Here is a 26941-nt window from a genome sequence, read left to right on the forward strand (position 1 = left end):
CAGTGAAAAGAATTAATACAAGAAGTGTATTTAACTTATACCATTTTATAGGCAAATTGTTCAAAAATAATCTACACTAAAATATACTGCTACCTTAAACAAGTGGGACTGTTTCACGTCGATAAAACGCGCAAAAACATGCATCAAATTGCACTATTTGCAACATCAAAATGCAAAAAGTTCTCAACGTGGGAGGGGGGACACCCTCCCCTCCCCCTTCACTCGCTCCGCTCGCTCGGGTTCAGTCGCGTTCATGATATTCAGTGAAAAGAATTAATACAAGAAGTGTATCTAACTTATACCATTTTATAGGCAAGTTGTTCAAAAATAATCTACACTAAAATATACTGCTACCTTAAACAAGTGGGACTGTTTCACGTCGATAAAACGCGCAAAAACATGCATCTAATTGCACCATTTGCAACATCAAAATGCAAGAAGTTCTGACCGTGGGAGGGGGACACCCCCTCCCACACCCTCCCCTCCCCCCTCGCTCGCTCCGCTCGCTCGGGTTCAGTCGCGTTCATGATATTCAATGAAAAGAAGTAATACAAGAAGTGTATTCAATTTAATTGTACCATACTATAGGCAAATTGTTCAATGATAATCTACGTCAAAATATACTGCAACCTTAAACAAGTGGGACTGTTTCAACTCGTTAAAACACGCAAAAACATGCATCAAATTGCACCATTTGCAGCATCAAAATGCAAAAAGTTCTCAACGTGGGAGGGGGGACACCCCCCTCCCACACCCTCCCCTCCCCCTTCACTCGCTCCGCTCGCTCGGGTTCAGTCGCGTTCATGATATTCAGTGAAAAGAATTAATACAAGAAGTGTATTTAACTTATACCATTATTTAGGCAAATTGTTCAATAATAATCTACATCAAAATAAACTGCTACCTTAAACAAGTGGAACTGTTTCACGTCGATAAAACGCGCAAAAACATGCATCAAATTGCACCATTTACAACATCAAAATGCAAAAAATTCTTACCGTGGGAGGGGGGACACCCCCCCTCCCACACCCTCCCCCCCTCGCTCGCTCCGCTCGCTCGGACTCGGTCGCTTCGCTCCCTCGCAGACTAACCGCCCCCCTAAGATGAAATCCTGGCTACGCCGTTGTTTGTAAGCAGATAATATGATGCTTATTTTCGTCACTTGACGGTGCCGAATGACATAGAAGTTGCGTTCTCCGTGAGGACAGATTTTTCATGGGTCGTCAGACTTACGCTCAGGACATTGGTAAGTTCAATTCTCCGTAGAAATCGATGCATCGTTTGTGGGGTTCTCACGTTTACAAGAGCAGTTATAGCCCTCTGTACATAACAAATAACGTATCGTTTACGAAAGTTCACTAGAAATATTAAGACTTTGTTTAGTCTGGCAAGGATCAAAGAGTAAGAGACATTTAGTTATAGACATAATATGCAGACATAATTTCATTGATTTCCTCTAATTCTCTAGCTTTTCCGTAGACTAGAGGGTGTTTCATAGAGCTGTCCGTAAAGTTACGAACGACTTACGAACGACTGGTGATCAGTTCTGATGTGCTATACAGAATGTCAATAATTCAGCACAAGATCTGATCACCACTTGTTCGTAAGTCGTTCGTGATTTTACGTAAGGCTCATATTATTTGTTTTTTTCTCTCCATTTATGATTGTCTTGTCATTTCAATCTTTACTTTTATTTTTGGATGGAATCACGATTCATTGATGTTAACCATGATGCTATATCTTTTCATAGAAGCATTCAATATTATGCAGAAAAATCTTCTCGACTATCAAAAAGCAACCAATTTCTTCATAGTTGACTTTTAATGTGTTACATTTTTTTTAATGAACGGGAATACGCTTTACATTAAAAGCTGTAAAAGTTAAATATTCCCTAACTTAAATATTATTTACAAGTCTCAGATATTTCTGCCGTGCATTCCTCACCAAAATTTCATGAAATATACCGATATGTATGATCACAACAAACAAACCAAAACATTAACATTTTGTGGGTATTGAGGGCAAATTTGCACAGAAACTCCATGGTTATTGCCATGGTTATTGTCACTGGTAAATAAAGAGTTGATAAAGGTTTTGACATCCATACTTGGCACTTTCAATCAAACAGGTCATCCGACTACGTCTGAGAAAGAGAGGAAGATGGGAAACTGTTCGCGTATGAACATGGATATACTCCACCTGATTCTCTTTATACTTTCTGCTCCTCTTTCACCCACTATGGCGGAAAGGATATGTGAAATCTGTGTCTGTGCTCCTACTGTCCACAGTGTTACCTGCACAGGGGTTTTTGATGTGCCTTCGTCAAGTTGTCTAAAAAATAGCTTATCTAGTGTCGACAGCAACATTCAGGAAGTGCCACCGAACATTTACCTGGAACTTTTGCTGGAGGTACCAGAAACCAAATGGCTTATGCTCGACCAAAATTCATTACGTGATATTCCAGAACGTTTATTCTTGCCAATGCGAGAGCTTAACAGTGTATCGCTAGCAGCAAATTTACTAACAACGATCCCAACGTTTCACAACAACACTTCTCTCCGATCAATCCTTTTGAAAAATAATGCAATAAGTGAGATTAGAACAGAATTCCGCGACGATGTACCCAGGCTACAGCATCTTTCCCTTTCCCGGAATCGCATCAAGCATGTCATGACGAGTCAATTTCCTGTCACTCTTCGTACCCTTGATTTAAGTTACAATTTGATCGAAAACCTCGGTGAATCGCCTTTCAGTGATATGCTCCTACTCGAAACAATTAACCTCAACAAGAATCGACTAAAGTTTATAGGTTCAGGAACATTTTTCCTTCCCAAATTGGATCCAGTTTCTTTGGCAGAAAATCACATATCCTGGATTGCCTCCGATGCATTCACACCTAACTTAACGTACATTTTTTTTTGGAAAGAAATATAGTGAGCGAGTTTTCACCGCTAGGAGGACTTCCGTTTCTCCAGTCCCTCTATCTCTCGAATCAACGAAGTTCTCTAGCTTACATTTCGACTGACTTTGAGCGGCTAGAAACCATCGCTGTTGACGCGGGTAACAGAGACATTCAAGTTGCATCTATTCTAGAAAGCATTCCAAGTCTAACATCGGTTTCGATCACTAAGACTCCTCACAAAGCGATTTCATTTAAGAACCATTCCTCCATAAGATCTTTTATGCTCTACTCATCTTTAGTAGAAGAACTAGAGAATGTCTGTGAATTACCCGTTTTGTCCGCTCTTATTGCTTTGAGCAGCAAAATCCGCACCGTACCAGATATTGCCGGATTAAATATGCTACAGGTTGTTGATTTGTCGGGCAACAAAATTCAGGCTGTGGAAGCTTCGACTTTCCAAAACCTTCCCAATCTTGAATATATTTCCCTTGGCGAGAATGAGATAACCTCAATAACTGGACAATTCCAAACTCCGCACCTACACACGCTCTCCCTTTATGAGAACAGAATTTCTTCCGTAAGTGCAGATGCATTTTCTTTTGTTCGTCTTGAGGTTCTTATCCTCGACAAGAACCGCATTCATAACCCGTTAGGTCTACCAGATATGCTATTTGTTAAACATTTGCATATACGCTGTAACGAAATTAGTGTCCTGGATCATGATACGTTTGGCAGGACCTACAGCCTCGAAGCAATGATCATGACCGATAACATTGTTACGTCCATTCTGGAATTCCCGATCTCCCCACGACTCAAATCAGCAAACTTCAACAGCAATCCAATTACGTACATTCACCCATTAGCGTTTTCAAACGCTCCTCAAATGACCCATCTTCACCTGCGAAATACGCTCATCGCGGAGATGGAAAATGCTATCCCTTCCTTGATATTTCTGGATTTAGGCGGTAACAAGCTACCCGAGATTCCGCCAACACTTGCACTCAATTTTCCACTACTCTCCGACATAAATCTCCGCCAGAATCCTATGGAGCACTTGGACACACGCGTTCTAGATCGTTTGCCAATCACCGTTGCCTGTCTCGGTAGTGAGAGAGCAGTGTTTACACATCCCGGGGCAATGAGGCATGTCGAAAGTGCTATATCAATTAAGCTCGAGCTCTCACCAGATGTGCAACTAACCTGCGACGATATTACTGTCCCCAAATCAAGAGGGCTTTTTCTCTTGACTGGTGGGAATATCAGTGGAACAAATCATAGCCACTGTATTTCGTCAATTCCATATCATATTTCCCTGAAAAAAACAGTTATTGATCACTCGGTTCTTATTCACATATTTACCTATGGGCAAATCATCTTGCTTGAAAAAATTACATTATTTTCACAGCTCCCATTTCAACCAACAGTGCAAGTGTTGCATGGGGGAAGCATAAGTGTGTTACGATATTCAGGTAGTGGATTAATGGACATCCCAAAAGTATTCGCTCCATCAGCTTTTTCTTTGAACCTAACAGACAACCTGTTGAGGGTTTTTGACATTGACGTTTTCAGAGGTCTCTACCCGAGAGTTCTTGATATTGACCTATCCTACAATCAAATTACCATTTTACCGAAATATTCAAGGGAAGACTGTGTCCATCCATTGCAGAGAATAAACTTAACAGGAAATAATCTTTTTTTGGCAGGGTTAAGGGATGATGACCCTTTTCTACGCACTTTCCCCCACCTCTCCTCACTTGATATTTCAAGAAACAAATTAAATTATGTAACTCAAGGCATCCTTCCAACGAGTTTGGAGATTATGCCTTTGTATTACCTCACGGTAATTGCAGAGAATAATCCACTCGTCTGCGACTGTAGCCAGCGTTGGCTAGCAAGCATCGAAGATAGTTTGGTTTTTCAAAATGCTGTTTGTTCCTCTCCATTAAAAAATGAGGGACGCTCTGTATCTGTTTTCGTTGAAGAGAATTTCCCATGTCCACCGTTCATTGCTGATCGACAGGTGTGTATCGCGAATAATTCGACAATATTAGTGACGTGCCCTATTACGTCATATCCAGAACCAAATATCACGTGGTCGATTTCAAAATCAATTCAATCAGCTGACCACCTTGGTAATGTGAGTATGTATCGTCACAAAACGGCCATTGATTTAGATGTTTCAATCATTGACCAGGAATTCCATTTATCTTGTAGCACTGCAGATATTGATGCAAACTTAACAGTTGATATTTCCATATCTATTAACCTATCTGTAGTAGATATGGACAAAGGGCATTCACAAAACATGTTGTTGATCTGTACGGTACAGGAGCAGTCCGATGTTTCTTTAACCATTACTGAGATCGATGAGATTTCTGAGAGTGACGTCACAGGCTGTGCAGAGATCAACTCAGAATGGCATACTTTACAGTTTCTTCTTGTCTCCATTATTCCTTTCATTTTGGGCGATATGAAACTGCTATGAACCGTTAGGATATTGTGTGACCTAAAGTCTTAGGCTGTGGAAGCATCCCGTCCACTTATATGCGAAAATCAGTGAAAGTTACATGTATTTCTTCATTTGAAGTAATTCTTTTTTTTTTAAAACACTTACTCTGTAAAAGGGAACCACAAGTTTTAATTAGTTGCGTTTTAAACCATGTACAACCCGTTGTGTACTCTAATCACAAGATATTGTAAAATGTAAGGGGAGTTCTTTTTTCAACACCTGTTACAAATTGGGGCATCGAAGCTTACCTGCTGAAACTTATCATAATTGATCTGAAATGATGAAGTACATTTACGCGGACAAAATTTGAGTTGTGTCATTTCGACAGACCAATCAAGTTGCCGTTGTCGACATGACGTCGTTGCATTTGCCTATCGATGACAAGGTTATGATTGAGTTGTGTACTTTGTTTCAGATGTAAGAGGGTCCTAAGCCACATCTACTTTGTGAGTGACGTGACAAAATCTTTCACTTATACATCTTCGAATTTATGCAATTTAAAATGTTGCATTTGTACTGATCAGTTGAAATTGATTCATTGATTATAGTATTCCTCGTCACTCTGAGAGAGTGAGCAGAATTTGATCGAGATATCAACTTTATTCTATATGCATGAGCCTCCCCCCCCCCCCCCCATCATGTACAATCTTAAAAAAAAATATCAGATGAATTCTCAGACACCTAAGTCTTTCTAGGGATCTGCGGCTTTTGGTCTCCACGAAGGAGAAGAAGCCGGCGTGATGTTGTCCAGTTGATCCACTTTCCCCATTATCGTGGCAATACCCGGTAAATCAAGAAACATGGAATGATAACAAACACACACACATACACAATTTTTCATTCAGACGCCGAATGCCATAGACTAAGGACCTCAGAAGAGAGCAGGGTATTTTCAGATTATCATGTTATAAAGAAAACATCTATAAAACTCTTACCCTTTCCAGCTTAGCTAAATAACCTCGCAAGTTCTTACAACATTGTGACTTATCGTCCTCGTGCAGGGTATAGATGATAGAGATTAAGTTTCCACGACTGAGGACAGTGTGATAGCTTTGGGATTAAAGGAGAACTTGTTTTCTTTTGGAACCGAGTATTACTAAGGCTTCTACTAATGGACTCTGTGCCGCTCGAGGTGTTACGGGTCTAACCTCATTATTCTTACAAGGCTAGACATGTGATTTTGCCTCTTGTACATTATATTTGTTATTTCGCAAACCGATATTAACCGAAAGGTCTCTCTCTCTCTCTCTCTCTCTCTCTTTCTTTCTACGTCCTTCCTTCAACTCTCTGTCTCAACTTTTCTCTAGCCGAATACATTTAGAGAATTCATTTGCATACCTTGATGTTAGAACAGCCCATGTCCAAATTTAGTTATCATCTTTGGGGCTCCTTTAACGGTTCAATGCAAATGGAGTTGACATTGAAACGATTCTGTCACATTGTAATATGCACACGTTCCTATTACTGCAGAATTAGAATCATGACATGCCTTTTGCGTGGCGTTTTTCTCGAAAATTTGATTTGTGACTTGATGGGTCTTGCTCACAGTCGGGTACCCATTAAATCTACACTTTTTAATTTGTTATTTGTACTCCGCGCAATCATATGTCATGGTAAATGGTGATCTCAGTTACTTAAGAAATGAAGATATTCCACTTTTCTATGGTTAGAAAAGCCATAGTGCTCGAATTCAATTTAATTCTCGAAGTGTTTATATTCTTATTCATTTGTTTACTTGCTTGGTTTCATTTTGTCTAACACTACCATAAAAAAAAATGTATGGGATGTAAATTGGGAAACATCGATATAGAAATGTTACATTGGATGATAGAGCTTTACATAAACGGCTTCAAGAAAATGGTGAAAGAATACTACATAAGATTTTTTTCTTCAATGCTTTACTACGAAATTCACGGCAGCACTACTGGTGCGAAATATTTCAAAGTCCACAGACTGCTACCAGTATTTTGCTTCCTGTTTCCATTTTCCAGAACCATTAAATTGTCGTAGTGTCACGATATATCAACTATTCAGAAAGGATGACAGTAGACTATTGCGGAACAGGAATGAGCGTAAGGATCTGACCGCTGCAAGAGCACTGGAATGAAATCCTGCTACACCCGTCCCCCCCCCCCCCCCCCCCATACATGCACAACTGAAAAGTCCCCTTTGTCTAGTCATGATGAGTTAGATCCTACAGTTTAAAATGTTTCACCAGATGTGTCTATTATAAATTCATTGTCTCAATAAAAAGATCTTTGAATATGAAATTCTGAGAATGTAATGTGAATTGTAGAATAACACCTTGGTATACAAAAGCAATTTTCCGTAAGAACAGCCAACCAGGAAGCATGATTTTTGTCATTCCACGATACTTGCCATTGAAGTATAGAAAGATTTGTTATTCTATGAAACGAAGCCATGCTCTTGTTTGAATAACTTTATGATGCAATATCTGTGCAGCCACATACAAATGGCTAGACATGATGGATGAATGGAATGGCGAAATGTGACATTTGTATTTTGACTTCTGTCACCAGGGCAACAGACGATAAGGTTGTACGAAATCTGCTTGGAAGAATGCATGTCTTTGATCAGAACAAAAATAAAACATTTAGATAATACAACTAAGCAAAATAATTCAAAAACACTTAAGCATCCTTTACCTAACATATCATAACATAATTATCTTTTTCAAATATTGTTTCCAATTCGGATGGGAGCTATATTAGAGATATACCAGTCCCATCTTTAAGGGGGGAAGGGCAAAGTCGAGCCATGTTCCTTTCTACAGAGGAAATTAAACTCTTTGCAGACTTTTTGGTTTTAGTATGTGGCTACTATTAACAGTGATTAAGCTTGCTGTAGCGAACACTCACAGCCATTTACAAAATGATGTATGCACTGTCCCATTCAATGACACCTTTTCATATATATCTGTTCTTATGTGGCGGTGCATTACTGTGGTCACGTGGTATTTTATTAAGATTCACATTATTAATGTGTAAAAGAGTAGAAACGTGTACGTTTTAAACAAATTATTGGATCCATCATCAGTTTGATAATCATCATCTTCTCAACGTGTAGAAGCGTAGAAAACGAATTTGTCTATCGCAGTTTCAATTACCCAGTTGTAAGAGATTAAAAGAGAAACGACACAAAAATAAGACAATTTAACATTGTAAGACAAATTAACTTCCAGCACTCGTGAACAAGTACATTTTTTAAAAAAAATCAAAGTATACATACTAAAATGTGTTCAGTCAGGGATTTATTTTTCGTTATTCATCCTTGTATACTTCCTCACCCGATTACCAGTTCATCGTTTCAACCAATCTGTTCTTACTTGGTGTAACATCGGTGTCCACTGTAAAATATCAAGGAAGCTTGAGCATTGCTGTTGGAATAAAGTTGTACGTCACTTCACACCGATGTATTCACAAAATATCATCACGATGCACATCGCATTGTCACATCATTTGAACATCGTTCTTGTCTTGTCATTAACGAAGTGTTGTCAACGTGTTGAAATATTCGTGGAATAAAATCGTGGGAGAGAAAACTAAAAGAAGTAATGGTCAAAGCAGTATTTCGTGTCGCAGATTTTTTTGCTTCGATTGGCAGCACCCAAATGTTAACCAGGTTGAAATCTGTCTGTCTGTCTGTCTGTTTCGCTCTCTATCTCTCTCTCTCTCTCTCTCTCTCTCTGTCTGTGTGAATACATATATATATATATATATATATATATATATATATATATATATAACGACGAATAAACCGGTAATGCAATATTTCGCCAATATAGAGTTTATTGAGCAACTCAATGGATGGAAGCCACCGAAAATTTGAGTTGCTCAATAAACTCTACATTGGCGAAATATTGCATTACCGGTTTATTCTTCGTTACATTGGAGCCAATACGTGAATTCGCAACATATATATATATATATATATATATATATATATATATATATACAGGGTGTCCCAAAAAAGCGGAACGGTGGATTTTCAGTACTTTGCGTTCTAAATGTGATATATTTTTTTGACATCATTAGAAAGAGCATCTTCCGCAGAAGACAATGATACCAAAATCAATTAAATTGATCCTGAAGATCCTGTGCAAAGTTCATCATGTGTTTATCTGACTGTAAATCAGTATGAACAATATGTTATGAATAGTGATGATGACAATCTTTTGTTAGCTCATTTGAATATACGAAGCATAAGTAGAAATTTTGATAAGTTGCGATTATTTTTAGAAAACTCTGGTAATAACTGTTCTGTTATAGGTCTGACCGAAACATGGTTGACTCCCAATATAAGTCATTTATTTTCTATATCCGGCTTTGATTTCGTGTACAGAAATAGAAAAGAAAGAATGGGTGGTGGCGTGGGTTTATACATCCCCAACAAATTTGAATATTCTATCCACGAAGAATTGAATGTCATGACTGATGTAGTTGAATCTCTTTTTGTTGAAATGGTAAACCCGAATGGGAAAAACATACTGATTGGAGTTGTTTACAGACCCCCTGGATCGAATCCGAATGATTTTTTGTTGTATGTACAAAATTTAATGCAGAACTCTATCTTTACAAATAAACATGTATATTTAATGGGTGATTTCAATATTGATCTTATGAAATGTAACTCCCAACATATTTCGCAAGAATTTGTAGAAACCTTAATGTCTGTTTCTTTATTACCGTTAATTTCTAAGCCGACCCGTGTTACTGACCGATCTGCCACTTTGATTGATAATATTTTTTGTAATATTCTCCCAATTCCCAAGTCTGGTATTGTTTTATCTGACATCTCTGATCATTATCCAATCTTTACACAAGTGCCAATTAAGTTATCTCCTAGGCAAAATAATTATCAGAGACGTCGTAAGATTACGGCCAATAATCTTATTAATTTGCAAAATAGTTTAAAAGATATTGATTGGTTTTTTGTATACAACAATACCGATCTTGATTTGTGTTATGATTATTTTATGAAAACTATCACTTCTAAAATTGATGAACATATTCCGTTTTGCACAAGGAAAAGTTCTTATAAAAGAACTCCAAGACTCCCGTGGATAACCCAATCACTTTTAAGATCGATTAATAGAAAAAATAATTTGTTTTATAAATACAGGAGTAACCCTACGGATAAAAACAGACAAAAATATGTGATTTACAAAAACACGCTTACTAATTTATTGCGTTTACAAAAGAAAAAATTTTATGTCAACCAGATAATGAAATATAAAAATGATATAAAGAATATTTGGAAAACAATAAAAGATGTTATGAATACATCTAATGATGCATCTAGTATTTCAGAAGTACGATGGGGTAATACCTCAAGCAATGTACCTGCTGGTATGGCCGAAATTTTTAATGATTTTTTTGCATCGATTGGGAAAAATTTATCACAAAGTATCCCTTCATCTAATAAAGTGTTTTTTGATTTTTTAGATATACCTAATCCTAAAACTATATTCTTGGACCCTACGTATAACGAAGAAGTTATTGATATTATTAATAATTTGAAAGAAGGGAAAAGCCCAGGTTGTGATGGAATCGATAATTATTTGTTGCAAAATATAATTCTTCAAATAATAGATCCTTTAGTATATATTATTAATCTATCACTTAGTACTGGGCTTGTACCAAGTCAAATGAAGACTGCCAAAGTTATACCTATATATAAGAAAGGGGAGAAAAATGCTGTCAATAATTACAGACCAATATCGTTATTAACTTCAATTTCTAAAATTTTGGAAAGAATAGTATATATCCGAACTGTAAAATTTTTCAATATGAGTAATATATTTACGAATTTTCAATTTGGATTCAGAGAAAATCACAACACCACCCACGCTTTACTTACCTTTGTGGAAAAGATTACACATGCACTTGATACATTCTCGCATACAATAGGCATCTTCCTGGACTTCTCAAAGGCTTTTGATACGATTAATCACGGTATACTTCTTTCTAAGTTATCCCATTATGGTATTCGCGGAAAAGCCTTGCAATGGTTTACGAGTTATTTATCTGACAGATTTCAATATGTACATGTGAACAGTTTTGATTCTTCTATGAAGAAAATAGAATGTGGTGTTCCGCAAGGAAGTTTGTTAGGCCCACTGTTATTTATAGTTTACATTAATGATTTTTATAGATCTTCAGATAAACTCTCTTTCATATTATTCGCGGATGATTCCAATCTTTTTTATTCCCACCCTGACCCTAATACTTTGATTAGTACAGTGAATGATGAATTGAAGAATGTCTCACAATGGATATATGCAAATAAATTGTCACTGAATATTGAGAAGACAAAGTATATGTTTTTCAGTAATTCTTTGGATAGATTACCAGGTAATGTTATATTTGACACTAATCCCCTAGAAGAGGTTTCGTCTATTAAATTCTTAGGTGTTTGTGTTGATAATAAGTTATCATGGAAGTGTCACATAAACAATATTTGTAAAGTAATTGCACGTAACATAGGCATAATGAATAGATTGAAATATTATCTTCCTTCTTCGGCTTTGATTACGCTTTAGTCAAGTTTGGTATTGCCGTACTTGAATTACGGAATTCTTGCTTGGGGGAATACATATTCGACATTGTTAGATAAACTTTTTCTTCTGCAAAAGATGGCGCTCAGAATCGTTTTTAACCTTCATATCCGAGCACATACTGACAAGCTTTTCCTTGAGCACAAAATTCTGAAAATAAAAGAGTTGTATTTGTTTCAACTTGGTCAATTTATGTTTAATTACAACTGCAATCATCTACCCAAAATATTTTATTCTTTATTTCACCGTAACAGCCACGTACATAACTATCCCACTAGACAATCTAAAGAATTTCATCTTCCCTTAGTTAGAACTGTACACACTCAAAATACATTTGTTTATACCGGACCCAGATTTTGGAATAGCTTAGATAATGATCTAAAAGAATCTGTGAAGTTAATTACATTTAGGTATAAACTCAAAAAATATTTGTTTTCTAAATATACCAGTTAATTCTGTTCAATGAAAAAACCCGTCATGTTTCACTTTTCCTTGAGATTTTGTAGTGTGTCCACAGACCTTTTCCATCCCTCTCCTTTTCCTTCTCTATTCTTCCCTGCTCCTTTTTCCTCGTTCTTCGTTGTCCAGTATCTGTCTGAGTGCATTTCCTCAAATTCTGTTGTTTCTGTGTATTGTGTTATTGTTGTTGTTGTTGTCGTCGTTATGTTTTTTTGTGGCCGATTGCATATCTTCCTTTCAGTTCAATTTTCCTGGCACACCTGGCCCCATAGTGTCTGTGCCACAAATGTGATATGTTATATAGTTTATACGTTTGCATCCTAAAATCCTAGTAAGTATTGTTCATAGTATCAACATCATTATATCAATGAGTAAAATGTACAATAGTATATAGAAGAATTTAAAATGAATATGTCTTATTGGTATAACAAATTGGTGCTGTTGTTGTTTTGTTCCAGTGTTCCACGTTTTACAAGCGTGGCTTTTTTAGTGGAACACTGTTTTCCATCATTGTGATTATTTACTATTTTTGTTGCCATGACAAAGTGCATTGTTTCTTTTTTACGACATCATTCGTGTATAATTTATATTGTATTGAAAAAAAAATCCTTTATCGGACGAGTGTAAGAGAAATGAAAAAAAAATTGTATCACTTTGGATTATGTCAACTTTTTCTTTTCTTTTCTTTGTGATGATGGAAATAAATAAACTATTGAAAAAAAAATTGGTTCAGTACTTTTTATTCTACGCCAATTTCTGAAAATGCAGTCATTTTCAAATTTCGCCTGGTTTTGCGACTTATGAGATAATAATTTGAGTGCGACAGGCGATCCATATACGGTGAACATTGTGTAAGCTCGGTGATCCATGTCAACAAAAGATACAGCTTTCACATTGGGTACGGGCCAGGAAAAAACTGTGTGTGTGTGTGTCTGTGTGTGTGCGCGCGCCCAATATGAAAGCGTTATCTTTTATTGACATGGATCAACGAGCTTACACAATTCACCGTATGGAACGCGTGTCGCACCCAAATTTTTATCTCATAAGTCGCAAAAATTGAAAATGACTGCATATACAGAAATTGGCGTAGACACTACATGTTAGAATAAAAAGTACTCAACCAAATTTAACGATTTTGGTATCATTGTCTTCTGCGGAAGATGCTCATAAGATATATCACTTTTAGAATACAAGGTACTTAAAATCCACCGTTCCGCTTTTTGGGGGACACCCGGTGTAAACATATACATAGTATATCCAATAGCCATCGAGTCTTATACATAAAAAGTAGCAACTGGTTGTTCTAGACGTTTGCTTGAATATGTACGCAAATATAGAAACAAGCAATGCTTGCAGCTCCATGAGTAATTGCTTATTAGAGACCAAACATTTGCTTAAACACATGTATGCATAAAACGAATCTTTGCTTCACTCTTTAACGAGCTTGAGCTTTTTCCTGACTGTAAAGTGCACTTTTAAAGAGGAAATCTACCACAGAAAAAAATGAATAAAATTCACAAGAAAGAGAATAATATCCCCTATTGAACGATACAAAATGAAAAAAATAAAATGAAATTTTAACATTTCACTTTTTTTCTGAAAACATTTCTAGGCCAGTCCTTATGAATATTCAAAGCACTAAGTTGAGGATGTCATGGTCTCACTATTTCTTATATTTTTCATATAACAAAAATCTCATATGACAGCTGTATAAATATAAAAATTGTGCTAAAACCACCCAAAATATTTGGTATGGGAACACGCTTTTACTTGTATTAGGTAAAAATAATGTTTTTTCCAAATTTTGTATCTAACATACATGGAAAATTGTGAGAGTATGACATCATCAATTCATTTACTTGAATATTCATATGGACTTGTCAAGAAACGCTTTCCAAAAAATATGAGATTTTAATGATTATTATGTCATACCTTCCTGATTTCTCATCTGATTTTTGTCATTTTTGTTTCATTTTGTACAAAATATTTTTCTCTTCCTTTTGAAGTGCATCTATATTTGGGGTGAATTTCTGCTATAATCTTCATGTTCATGTTCATAAAAGAAAGGCTAAATATGTCAAGAATTAGAATAAATCAGCAAGAATTTTCTCCCGAGATGTATAGGAATTTTATTTTGTTTCAGCATACCAAAGAGAGATGTCCAGTGGTTGGCCCACAAGTGTGATGAGAGATGGGTAGGATCTCTGACATCTGTGGAGAGCATGGAGACCTCTCTCCATGTGGAATCAGCCGGTATATATATATATATATATATATATATATATATATATATATAAACATATATATATATATATATATATATATATATATACATATATATATATATATATATATATGTGTGTATGTGTGTGTGTGTGTTGATAAGGTAGTCCACGTGTTGGCAAGATAAAAAGATAAGTAACACAACTGCAATAAAGTTCATGCTGTACTCACCAACGGTTTATTTCTTCACACAAATTTTCGAGCGTCTCGCCGCCCTTTCTCAAGTGTTGATACTGAGAGAACAATCTTGTTCTCTCACTATCAACACTTGAGAAAGGGCGGCGAGACGCTCGAAAATTTGTGTGAAGAATTGTTCTCTCAGTATCAACACTTGAGAAAGGGCGGCGAGACGCTCGAAAATTTGTGTGAAGAAATAAACCGTTGGTGAATACAGCATGAACTTTGTTGAAGTTTTGTTACTTATATATATATATATATATATATTGGTATTTCATATATATATATATATATATATATATATATATACATATATATATTGTGTTTGTGTGTGTGTGAGTGTGTGTGTGCTTGTCAATGATATCAGCAGAGCAGTCGTTGTTACCCGCTATCGGCTGGTAAAGAAAAAAAAGTTCTTTTGCAATAATAAAATATGACCTATAGGTTTGATTCAGATGCTGATCTGATCATGTGAAAATATAATCAGACACATAGTTTGGGAAAAATCATGCATTATCTTGTAAATCATCATACTGATCTGTTTTTATAGCGCATTTTAAGAGATTCCAAGCTCAAAATATCATGAATATGTTAAGTAGAAACAAAACCGTCGGTACAAGTCTGTCAGAAACACGGTAAAAGATTTGAGAGCGGAACTAAGATTTTGTACTACATTGTAGTTTGAAGAGAAATCTGAAATGATTTGATGAAAGTGATAAGAAAAATACGTAAGTATTTAGATTGAGTCAAACTTATATACTCTTTATCTTTGTTTTTCTGTCGAAAACTATCATAATGCTGCGTCTTTAAAAGAAAATGGATATATTGATGACATGTGAACGTGTAAATGATGTTTTCAGAAAAATATGTAAGTACATGTATTACGGTTGGTTACATTGACGTACTCTTTTTTTTTTCTGGTCAAAACAATTATGTTGTGTCTTTGGTGATGTGTAACCGTAAATGAGTGAAGTATTATGAAAAAAAAAATACTTCAAATGAGGAAAACAGAAACATATATTGTACGTCATAAAGCATCTGTCCAAGAGAAAACCTGGTTTTAAAAAAACAATAATTACACTTGACAGTAAATAAGTAAATGCCAAACTTTTCAAGCGATAGGTTAGGACGAAGCTGGCTGTTTATGTTACCATTATAACACTTATTCGCACACATAGAGAAACTGTACTATAGATAGAGGAAATTGACAATTCTTTTCCGAGAAATGTGACTCAAACATACTAAAAAGTAGCACTGACTCATTAATGACTACCAACACGTTCCTTGTGTAAGATTTTTTACTCACTTAGTACTTAAAAAGCGCAACTTATGACTGCACACTGCTTTCCAAAAAAGTATGTGACTAAAAGTAGCACTGACTCAATAATCAATGACTACAATTATGTACGCTTACCTCCGCATCACTATGGCGACAAATCACTTCATTAACATCCGTAGCGTGAAAACAGACGGAAATCGTCCTTTCGGGCTTTTTTTTTTTACCTCCGCCAAGGAAGGAGAAAGTTAAAGTGAAAACACAGTTCTGGTAAGGGTCTGAGAACCCGTCTTGCACCATTTCATATTTGCTTGCAATATATCGATAGAATCTACCAAGAAACTTACCTGGCTGTCGCGATTTGCCGGGATGATGAGTTGTTTTTGAGTATTTGAGGTCAAAAATAAAATACTTATGCGTACGTTAGTGCTCTTCCATATAACAATAAGAACAAAAGACAAATTTAACACAATTAGATACATAAATTAAGATGCAAAAATATACCTTTGACCTCCATAATGTCTTTGTAGTCCAAAATATCCAATAAGCCAAAAATAAAGGAGAAAAATGAAGAATCCTGGGTCGAATGCAAATTAAATTGAGACAAGAGAAGAAGCAATATTGAGAATAATAGTACAAATTTCAATTTGTTTGTAATTAGGAAAATTATGAATAATATTTGGTTCTCAATACATCTCATAAATCCTTAAATTACTGAATAAAAAGATTGAAATAAAGAAATTCTGTTCATTTAATCATCTTTATTCCATCACTCCTTATGTCGTTTGAAGTTTAAGCTGAGAGAAAATTCTTCCTTTTTCCTTTAGTTTCCCACTTTCATTTTGAGGTTATAAAGAGACAAAGAGAACAAAAAACTTGTTTTTGATATTTCATTCATGTCTCTCATAGTGTTAAACATTTTTGTTTGTTGTTGTCATTGCATCTTGAAGGGCATTGACAAATGAAAGACAACATGTCAATTTTTGCCAATTTTACTTTTGTGCTTTGGAGGGCAAAAATGAATGTATTCACTCATGAGTAAAGCTTCCGTTTGTATTATCCTGCTAGCGTGATAGCAAACAAACTTACCTTTAATATGGTATGTAATACATTGACTTTTATAAAAAAATCCTTTATGAAAAAATATGAACTCGAAAGAGTGCGTACTTCCTTTTCTTTTCTTTCTTTTTTTGCTGAGTCTATATATACAGCTGTACATGTACACTATATGCGTAAAATGTGTGTGTGACACAATGTATTATTTTGCATTTTGTGATTAAATCAAATGAAATCTATTTACGTCAAAACATTGGTATTCACATTCGCTTTCTTTAATATCGTGGCACTTTTAACAATTCATTGCAAGTAGCAAAGGAACGCGTCTCGTAGCCTATGTCGACATCAATGATTTCATGGTTAATTAGGGGCACTGGCTGAGAAGTTGTTTTGGACGTTGATTAGCCGTGTAATCGTCTCGTTTGAAGGGTCGGTCACCCCGTGAAACGTCTACGGCTTTAATTGTGTGTGTGTGTGTGTGTGTGTGTGTGTGTGTGTGTTTTAACGATTTCGCACTTGAATGAGTGCATGACGCATTCCTTCAAAACCAGTTCTTTTTTAAAATGTTAAAATTCCTGGGAGACAGAACAAACCCAACAAATCAACACAGACAGTTTCTCCCACGTATATGAGACGTACTGATAGAACTCGACTGAGATACAACAGGCACAAGGGTTGTCAGGGAAATTGTATATAGATAGTCGTATAATTCACAGCCAAAGAGGCCTGCATGATAAACTATGTTTTTTCTCCCTCACAAAAAAAAAGCGGAAAAGGTCCATTCTTCGCTTGAACTACTGATCTCTACACGGAAATTAGAAGTTTCTGGATATCTTATTGGCCTGTTGCTCTGAAACCACTGTGCCGCCATGTTACCACGCACAGGCTCCCGAAATCACACGATCTTGGTGACAGTCACTCCTGGAAAATGCGTGCAAGTCCCCATAGAGTGTGAGTGGTAACATGGCTGCGAGGTGGCGTCACTTTTGTACAACGTGAATGGGCCCATTAAATGAGACATCCGTATAACTCTTCTCATGCAGCCATGTTTACGGCTGCCACTTTAAAGATTCATAACTGTTAAATGGACTGTCCAATTTTCCTCAAACTTCGCCGATGTGGTCTCTTATAATGCTTCATTTCCTTAATTAATATTCTGTATTTCTATATTTGGGTTTCGTCCTCCTTTGAGGGTTATGTTATTCCCTAATGTATATAGGCCTATACACCTATTTTTTTTTGCGTTGAATTTAAATAGTGAGTAGAATAAAGGAATGAAACACTGAATGTTTGACCATCCTGTGATTCTTAATACTTGATTGCATTTCTTTGTCAAAGTAGTGGTGAGATCGCTTCATCGAGACCGCACTATTGCGACAGGGGTAGACGAAAAGTGTCCACAGACAAGTAAGTTATCCCACCAAAACCATTTCGTAAAACTAAATTCATCTAGAGCCATTATTTAGCAGATACACTTACGCCGTGCACGATGTACAAAAACCCCCCCACCAAACCACAAACAAACAAACAAACAAACACAGATAAAACAGGGTTACACATTTTGTGGGTAGCATAAAGGCACACACATATAATAACTCTCATGTTTCAAAATATTTTTTATTCTCAGGATTGCTTTAAGTTTGGGCAAATTTTGCCCCACAAAAAGAAAAGAAAAGGAGTCATCATTTACAAGCGTCGGATATTCAGTAACAAACAGTTTGTTTCTGCTTTTAGGCTCTCAAGAACGAGTTTTCGCCCAAAAGTGTCATAGACTTTGTCAACTGAAAAATGCTCGTATAATGGACTTCCTTTTGCACCTTTTTCTTAGTTCACGTACACCATTATTGTCAATACTACTATATGACATACTCTAACCTATTACTATCATTATCAATATTTTCATTACTGTCATTATTACTAGTACAGTATAGCTCCATTATACTGTGACTCTCATTATTACTACTGTAGTATGATGATGATAATGATGATCCTCATTACAAATGTATTGTTATCCTGAAAAATCACAACGTTGCTTTCACATTTTACATAAAGTAAATTCTGAGAAACTCTTGTGGCTTTGTGGGTAAAACCATGGGCCGTTAATCAGGAGGTGATTATACTTCCCATGGTTGCAACTGTTGAGACCCAACACACTAGGAAATTCATATAGATTACTAGTATCTTGATTGCACAGTCCTTCGGAGGTGCAAGGCGTCAATTCCGAGGCTGCTAAGCCTTGCTTTCAAGCATCCATTGCTTTCTTAGCGACCATGTAAAACAAATCGATTTAGTGTAATTTAGTTTAGTCTAAAACTCTTGCATCAGTAGAGTGATGACGTCTGAACAAGGGTATCAATTATGTAGGTGAAGCGATACGGCTGCTTCTGAGCAGGAAAATAAACCTCACATCGTGAGGGGAAGGCTTCCTCTCAATTAAAAAAAAAAAAACGACAAACAGACTACTTGACGTCACTGGAGGAATTATTTACTAGTTTAAAGACAGCACGAGTGGTCATTGAGGTCAGTATACACCATTTTATGTCTTTTCTTGTCAGTCGTTCAATAAGATTATGGCCATGTCAATCAAGGTACCCCACTGTTGACTTTCATTCACATGTTGCGACTCTGAGAGAAAAAAAAGTAAAATATCTAAGGTCTGCGGCCATTATCTTCAATATTATCCAATGAAAATATTTGATAAGCACACGTCCTGTATGTGTAACAGTCCTGGTATTACGCATGGTGAAATATGAATAGGTCTATGCAATTATGTACGCACATGAAATTAGAATCTGATACCGTAATTTTCCTGCCAACGACAGCATTGCTCTAAAGTTTAATAATCATTTTGTTTTACCATAATGATATATCTTCGTGATTGAAGCCCTCGAGTTTTGTTGTCTGCATCGCAGGGAAATTTTAAACACGTTCATGGATAAAGTAAACATAATTCAATCAAACTCTTTAATAACTTGTCCATATTGTTGACTGCAGTTGCGTTGAGTTACCTAATCATGGGCAGTCATTTGCAGAGCGCCGTCTTGTGTCTGAATTTAAAGATTGGCCTGCAACCAGTCACGTGCCTCGTGCGTCATCAGGCGGGTTGGCTCCATGGTCTGTTGGAAGATCGTCCTGCTGAGGTAGGCGACCTTCCCGTCCTTAACGAAGATCACGCGATCCGGGTGCGCGTTGAACATCCTTGAGAAGCTGTTGTCCATCTGATCGACGACGAGACGGAACTGGGATATGTCCGTGACGTCATCGGTCATGCATGAGTGAGCAGCCCTGTCAACATCGAGCAAGTCCCTGCAATTATTCATTAAAAGACATCTACGATTTCATTTGCAAAATACAAGTTGGCTTTGGTTACCAAAGTAGGCCTACCGATTAATAGGGTCTATGCAGATAGACAATAACACTGCACATAAACGAAAGTGACAAAGGTATGATAATGATAGTATAGTAATAATAATAATGATAATAATGATAATAACAATAATAATGATATTAATAATAATAAGGTCTTATTTACCCAGGGTAGCCTCTTCAGTGTTGCCACTGCTCTACCAGAGGGCCCTGCTATCATTATTACCCTAGCATTGCCAGGTACCCATTTATACACCTGGGTCGAGAGGGACATAGTGGGTAAAAGCATCTTGTCCAAGGACGTAAGTACTTGGCGGGATTCGAACTCGGGTCCTCCGATCGGGAGTCGGGAGTCTTATTCACTGTGCCACAGCGCCCCCGTGACGTGATAGCTTTTTTTTTATGAGGAGTATGACCAATCCCACCGACAATGTGAGGTTTATTGACAGTTTCGACATGGGGCTACACATGTATCTCCGTGATGTCGGTAATAGTAAATGGGCGTTTTTGCGAAGGTCGGTAGGCCCAAGGCTTGTAGGGGGTTTGTTCTTCTCTCAAGTTAAGCTCTTCGCCGTTAAGCACGACTCAAACCTAATTGGTTCACTGAGGTAGACCTTTTTTTAAAGCAGTAAGTTCTTGGTGAGAATACGATTATTATCACACATCATGTCGCCATATTCTGAGAGAAAGGAAGTCCCCTCGACAGCTTGTCAGAACTTAGTCTACTGCCTTGGCTGTCTTCGTCTTGCTTTCCACACAGTACTGTACAGTCAATGAGAGAGCATACCAATATTTCGTCGTTGATGGCGTTGTAGGAATTCGAGCCTAGTCGGGGGGGGGGGGGGGGGGGGGATCAGCAAGTGGACTCGCGATGCGTGGACTGCGATCAAAGGCTTCGCGCTACCGGCCTATCATGCCTATGAGGGCACAAATTGAAGAAGAAAAGAAAATAGTCCCGAATCGGGACTAGTCAGAACTTCCAGCGATTCCCTCTCAAGGCCCTCCGTGAGAATGTCAACTTAGACCAATAGTCTGCACTGAGTCTGCATGTCAGCGCGGTGTCTATAAATAACAGGCACTTCGGGCGCCAATAACCAAATAACTAAAGTGCACTAGACTATCCCTATTGTACTCCAATGTCGAATCTGAAGTTACTGAAGTCTATCCTCCGACGTTTTTTTTTTTTTTTGTCTTTTTGATACGTGAATTTTAGCAAACACGATAGAATGAACAAATGTTCATGATAATGTGACAATTATTACTGGATTTTTTTGTTGTTGAACCATTGATCTCTTGACTGATTGATTTTCATAATTATGCGACCCCGGTAAAATCTTTCTTCGACTTTGGGGTTTTCAAGCGAGGTTCATTTTATCATGCAGAATACATACAATAGAAATAATGTCAAGTGCTAGAAAAATCTACATGTATGTTATTTCTTTCAAATGAATGTTGGTACAACAGCGTCAAATCATTCGAAATTCTTCAGATACAAATTCAAAACTTACCAATTAAATTAGCCGATCGTAATTGTATTTGTGCCGTGAATTACACATAAGACAAGCTTGTGCGTTATTGCTGTATGATAAGCTTATTGTATAATATTGACAGTAGGCCCTACACAAGCAACAATGTGAAGCAAAGGGGAAAAAGGACAGGATGTTTACAACGTAACAAACAATGGCTCGTGCTAAGTATTTTTGTCTCATATTATTGCCACCTTGATATTTTATCAATGTTATTTATTTTCTGATATCATTTTTACTGTTGGTTAAGATTGATATTTAAATCACAAAGATGATATACTAGTGATGTTAGCCACAATTGTCTCAATCAATTAGTGATCAATCATCATCATCGATGTAGGGGCAGTTAAATTTATACAAAATTAATTAGAACAACACGTTCGTCACCTTGCCGCAGCCATTCGTTCCTGCAGCGACTGGTGCTGCTTCATGTAGCTGACGTTCGTCCCCATCGCCCAGTCACCCACCGGGTGAGCCTCGGCCAAGTACACAGCGAGGAAATCGACCTGGTTTCGGAAGTCACGGGCGAGAGACGCCAGCGTGCCGCCTACTACGCAGGCCTATATATAAAAAAAAAATCGCAAATGAACGTTTTTTTGCGTGCTTGTTTACATTCATTTCCGGTTTAAGAGTATGTGTCTCTATACGAAGCTTATATCTGCGTCATGGGGGGGGGGGGGGGAGACATTGCTAGGACCACAGCCTGTTTTCCATTATATTGAAGTGAGAGTAGGCCCCTATATTTTTTGACATGAGTAACATTTTTGTGCTTTTCTATGACATAGTGTCGTGTTTGGATGTGTTCCGTAACTACACGCAGGTCCATAAAAGTTCAACATCACAAATGAAAGTCTGTTGAGTGTTTGTTATTTTTTTTTCTGTTCATTAGATCAGGTTTTATAATATGTGCGTGGATCGATACTTATTAATCTAAATCATGGGCGGGGGGGGGGGGGAGTATTTATTGCCAAGACCTTATTCTGTTTTCCAAGTTACACGAGTTTGTGAAAATTATGGATGTGAGAATTTCCTTTGGACATGGGCAATTTCCGAATGCTTTTCTGTGATACGCAAAATTGGTGTCGTGTTTGCATGTGTGCCGCAACTTGTTGCCAAGTTCAAATGGCTTTTTCATAATAACCATGACATGCTGTTACTAAGGATGTATTTTTTTTTATAACAGCATGCCTTTCGACAGATGTCCTTCACACTGCATAGGCTTACATGATTATCTCATGCATATATACTCAAAGTAAAAAGGGCAACAGACAGTCTACTCTCATCGCAGCCTTGAAGAAGAAGTAGGGCCACTTTCATCCGTGTGCTGAAGAAGGACACAGGCCTTGAGAGCATAACTGAACTGAGGACAGTTATACTAGATAGTAAAGACAGGTTTGGAGGTGCAATTCCATTTATGGAAGCCAAGATGGAATAGGCTGCAAGCTATGGCTGCAGCTCGAATTAGGAGTAGTAACAGTAGTAATAGTATGGAGTAGTATAGTGTTAACACTCATGATGTTTGCACACAATACTGTGAATATACAGGTACAAGTATATTACATCATATATATATATATATATATATATATATATATATATATTGAAAGAAATTGGACTGAGGCGGGACGTTGCTCTCGATCTTAGTCTCCCTTTTATTTGTCAAGCTTTCGGCCCGTCATTAGGCCTTCGTGAGGATCTACCAACGGAATAATTATTATATGAATAACCTGATGTGTCATATAATATATAATGCAATTTCATATATTACCAATCTTCTAAATCATTTCCTTTATATACACAAATCAATAATTCAATTCAATACAAATATTCAATCTAACCTCAAATCATCATCAGAATAACATCATATATCCAAAAAATATATTTGAATAGATTCTTGTATCATATTGCTGCCATATAATAATCATATTGTCTTATAATTCTTAGCATAATGTAATTTATGTACACAAATCAATCATTCAATTCAATACAAATATCCAATCTAACCTCAAATCATCATCAGAATAACATCATATATCCAAAAAATATATGTGAATAGATTCTTGTATCATAATGCTGCCATATAATAATCATATTGTCTTATAATTCTTAGCATTATGGTCACAAACAGAATCATATACATATATATCATGTTCATATGTCTATATGCATTGCGTATATGTATACATCCACATACACACACACACACACACACACACACACACACAGACCCACATACATACGCACATGTATACATATTCACATACACACACACATACCCAAGCAAACACACACACACAACTCCGGTTGATATAATATTATCTAAATCAACATATCCTATATATTTCTTATTACCGAAATAATATAATAACCTTAACCCTGCCAAAAATATATCAACTCTTAGATCAGATGTATAAACAACAACAATTTCTATAAATTACCTGCGTGGGACTTGTATCGTTATTGTGCATCCCAGCACCCTGTGCTCATCTTCTGTTAAAAAAATACACTAATTAACATCCAATCATTCACAATGCCTCTTATTTTGCATATATAATTAAAACATCACAAGATCATATTCACAAATCCATCATACACTATTTTCCATATCATTCATATCAAATCAGATCAACTCGTGACGCTCAACAGTAATCATGAATCGTGTGATCATACAATAAATATCGACAGAATTTCACAATAATAATATTCAATCATAATATCTATTATGTTACATATAAATATACAGTTAGAAATAATCATATCAAAAATCGCAAATTCATACATTTTCCCAAATTCATCATTATACACCATTATACATTTCATTCATATCAAATCACATAAACTTATTACACTCAACTCTATTCCTCCATCTTGTGATCATACAATATATCAGTACATGCAAATGAAATCTCAATAATCACGATATATCTAACCTGAAATTTATTAGGGTGTTTTACCTGTATGTTGGGCTATATTTTGTCCTGTCTGGTCATGGCCGAGTTTTCTGCTACGGGTGTTTCACTGTGAGTCTGAAGTTAGAGTGAGGAGGTTCGGGATAAGAGCTATGTTGGGTTCATTGGTCAACGTTAATGCCATCGGGGGTCAGTGTTTTTCAATTTCTTTATCCAGAAGGATTCTCCATGGAGGATTACTTGGCGGGATTTTGTTCTGATTGTTTCGATGCCTGTGATCTTTACATTGTCAATTGAGTGGTCGTGCTGGTTAAAGTGTGTTGTGTAGGGGAGGGTTTTTCGCTTGTTGGGTGTATTGTAGTTCAGTATTTCCGATTTAGTGTTGCTGAATCTGGTGTACAAGGATGTTTCTGTCTTTCCCACGTATTGTTTGTGACATTTCGTACACGATATCAAATAAATGAGCCAGTCTGACTTGCGCTGTATTTTGGATGTGATTGGGAATTCTTCCCCCGTGACATTGCTTTTGAACTTTTTGCCTTCTTTAACAAAGTTGTGAAGCATTGGCTTCGCATTTGGCAAAGCCGTTTGTGTTGTTCTCATTCAGCTGGTCATTTTTGGGGTCGCCAGAGTATGTTAGTAGGTCGCGGAGGGTGCGGGGCGTCGGTATGCAACTAACGGGGGATCCGAAAGTATCTCTGAGAGTGAAGCTGATTTATCTAGGGTTTTTTTGTTCCTTTTTGAGAATTTTGTGCAGTTTTGGCGGTGGCGGGACTGTATGTTAAGACGAATGGGGTTCTTTCTAAGGGGGGCCGTTCTTTTTTGTCAAATAATGCTAATTATGCTAAGAATTATAAGACAATATGATTATCATATGGAAGCATTATGATATAAGAATCAACTTATATATTTTTTGGGATATATGATGTTATTCTGATGATGATTTGAGGTTAGATTGGATATTTGTATTGAATTGAATGATTGATTTGTGTATATAAAGGAAATGATTTAGAATATTGGTAATATATAAAATTGCATTATATATTATATGACACATCAGGTTATTCATATAATAATTATTATGTTGGTAGATCCTGACGAAGGCCTAATGACGGGCCGAAAGCTTGACAAATAAAATCGAGACTAAGATCGAGAGCAACGTCCCGCCTCAGTCCAATTTCTTTCAATATATATGCAACCAACAATGAGGCACAGCGCACGTTCGGGACCCAGGGAACTATTTCTCACACACTATATATATATATATATATATATATATATATATATATATATATATATATATATAATAAAGTAACAAAAACTGCAACAAAGTTCATGCTGTATTCACCAACGGTTTATTTCTTCACACAAATTTTTCGAGCGTCTCGCCGCCCTTTCTCAAGTGTTGATACAAAGGGCGGCGAGACGCTCAAGTTGGTAAATACAGCATGAACTTTGTTGCAGTTTTGTTACTTATCTTTTTATCTTGCCGACACGTGGACTACCTTATCAACATATATATATATATATATATATATATATATATATTATATATATATATATATATATATATATATATATATATATATATTGCATGTATTCATTTCAATGACTGCCCCGCAAGTAATCAGGAATATCTCACCCGAAGCGGGGGTCAGGAAGCTGACGAAGCCAAAATCATTAGCGGGTGACCCTTGTTCACGTGCAGATCTTGAAGACTAACTGTCGATCCGCCCAAGGTTACGAGGTTCAAGTCGGGAACCGTGTCGCCGACGGCTACCGCGTTGGTTTTTGCCAGAATTGTTCTGATCGTATTGGCATCCGCTAACTCCTTCATCACCTGTTTGTGTATTCAATACGGAAGAAGGTGGATATACATGGGAAATGTTGATAACAATATG

At 36.7% G+C, this 26941-nt stretch overlaps 1 pseudogene; it reads right to left on the reverse strand.

The window, feature by feature from the left end:
- Positions 1-19907: 19907 nt before the first annotated feature.
- LOC139719076 (thyroxine 5-deiodinase-like) overlaps positions 19908-26941 on the reverse strand; it is a 46527-nt pseudogene continuing 39493 nt past the window's right edge.

This window comes from Diadema antillarum, unplaced genomic scaffold (assembly GCF_040938485.1).
Source record: "Diadema antillarum isolate AM-2024a unplaced genomic scaffold, OU_Dant_1.0 scf00000103, whole genome shotgun sequence".
Taxonomy (NCBI): domain Eukaryota; kingdom Metazoa; phylum Echinodermata; class Echinoidea; order Diadematoida; family Diadematidae; genus Diadema; species Diadema antillarum.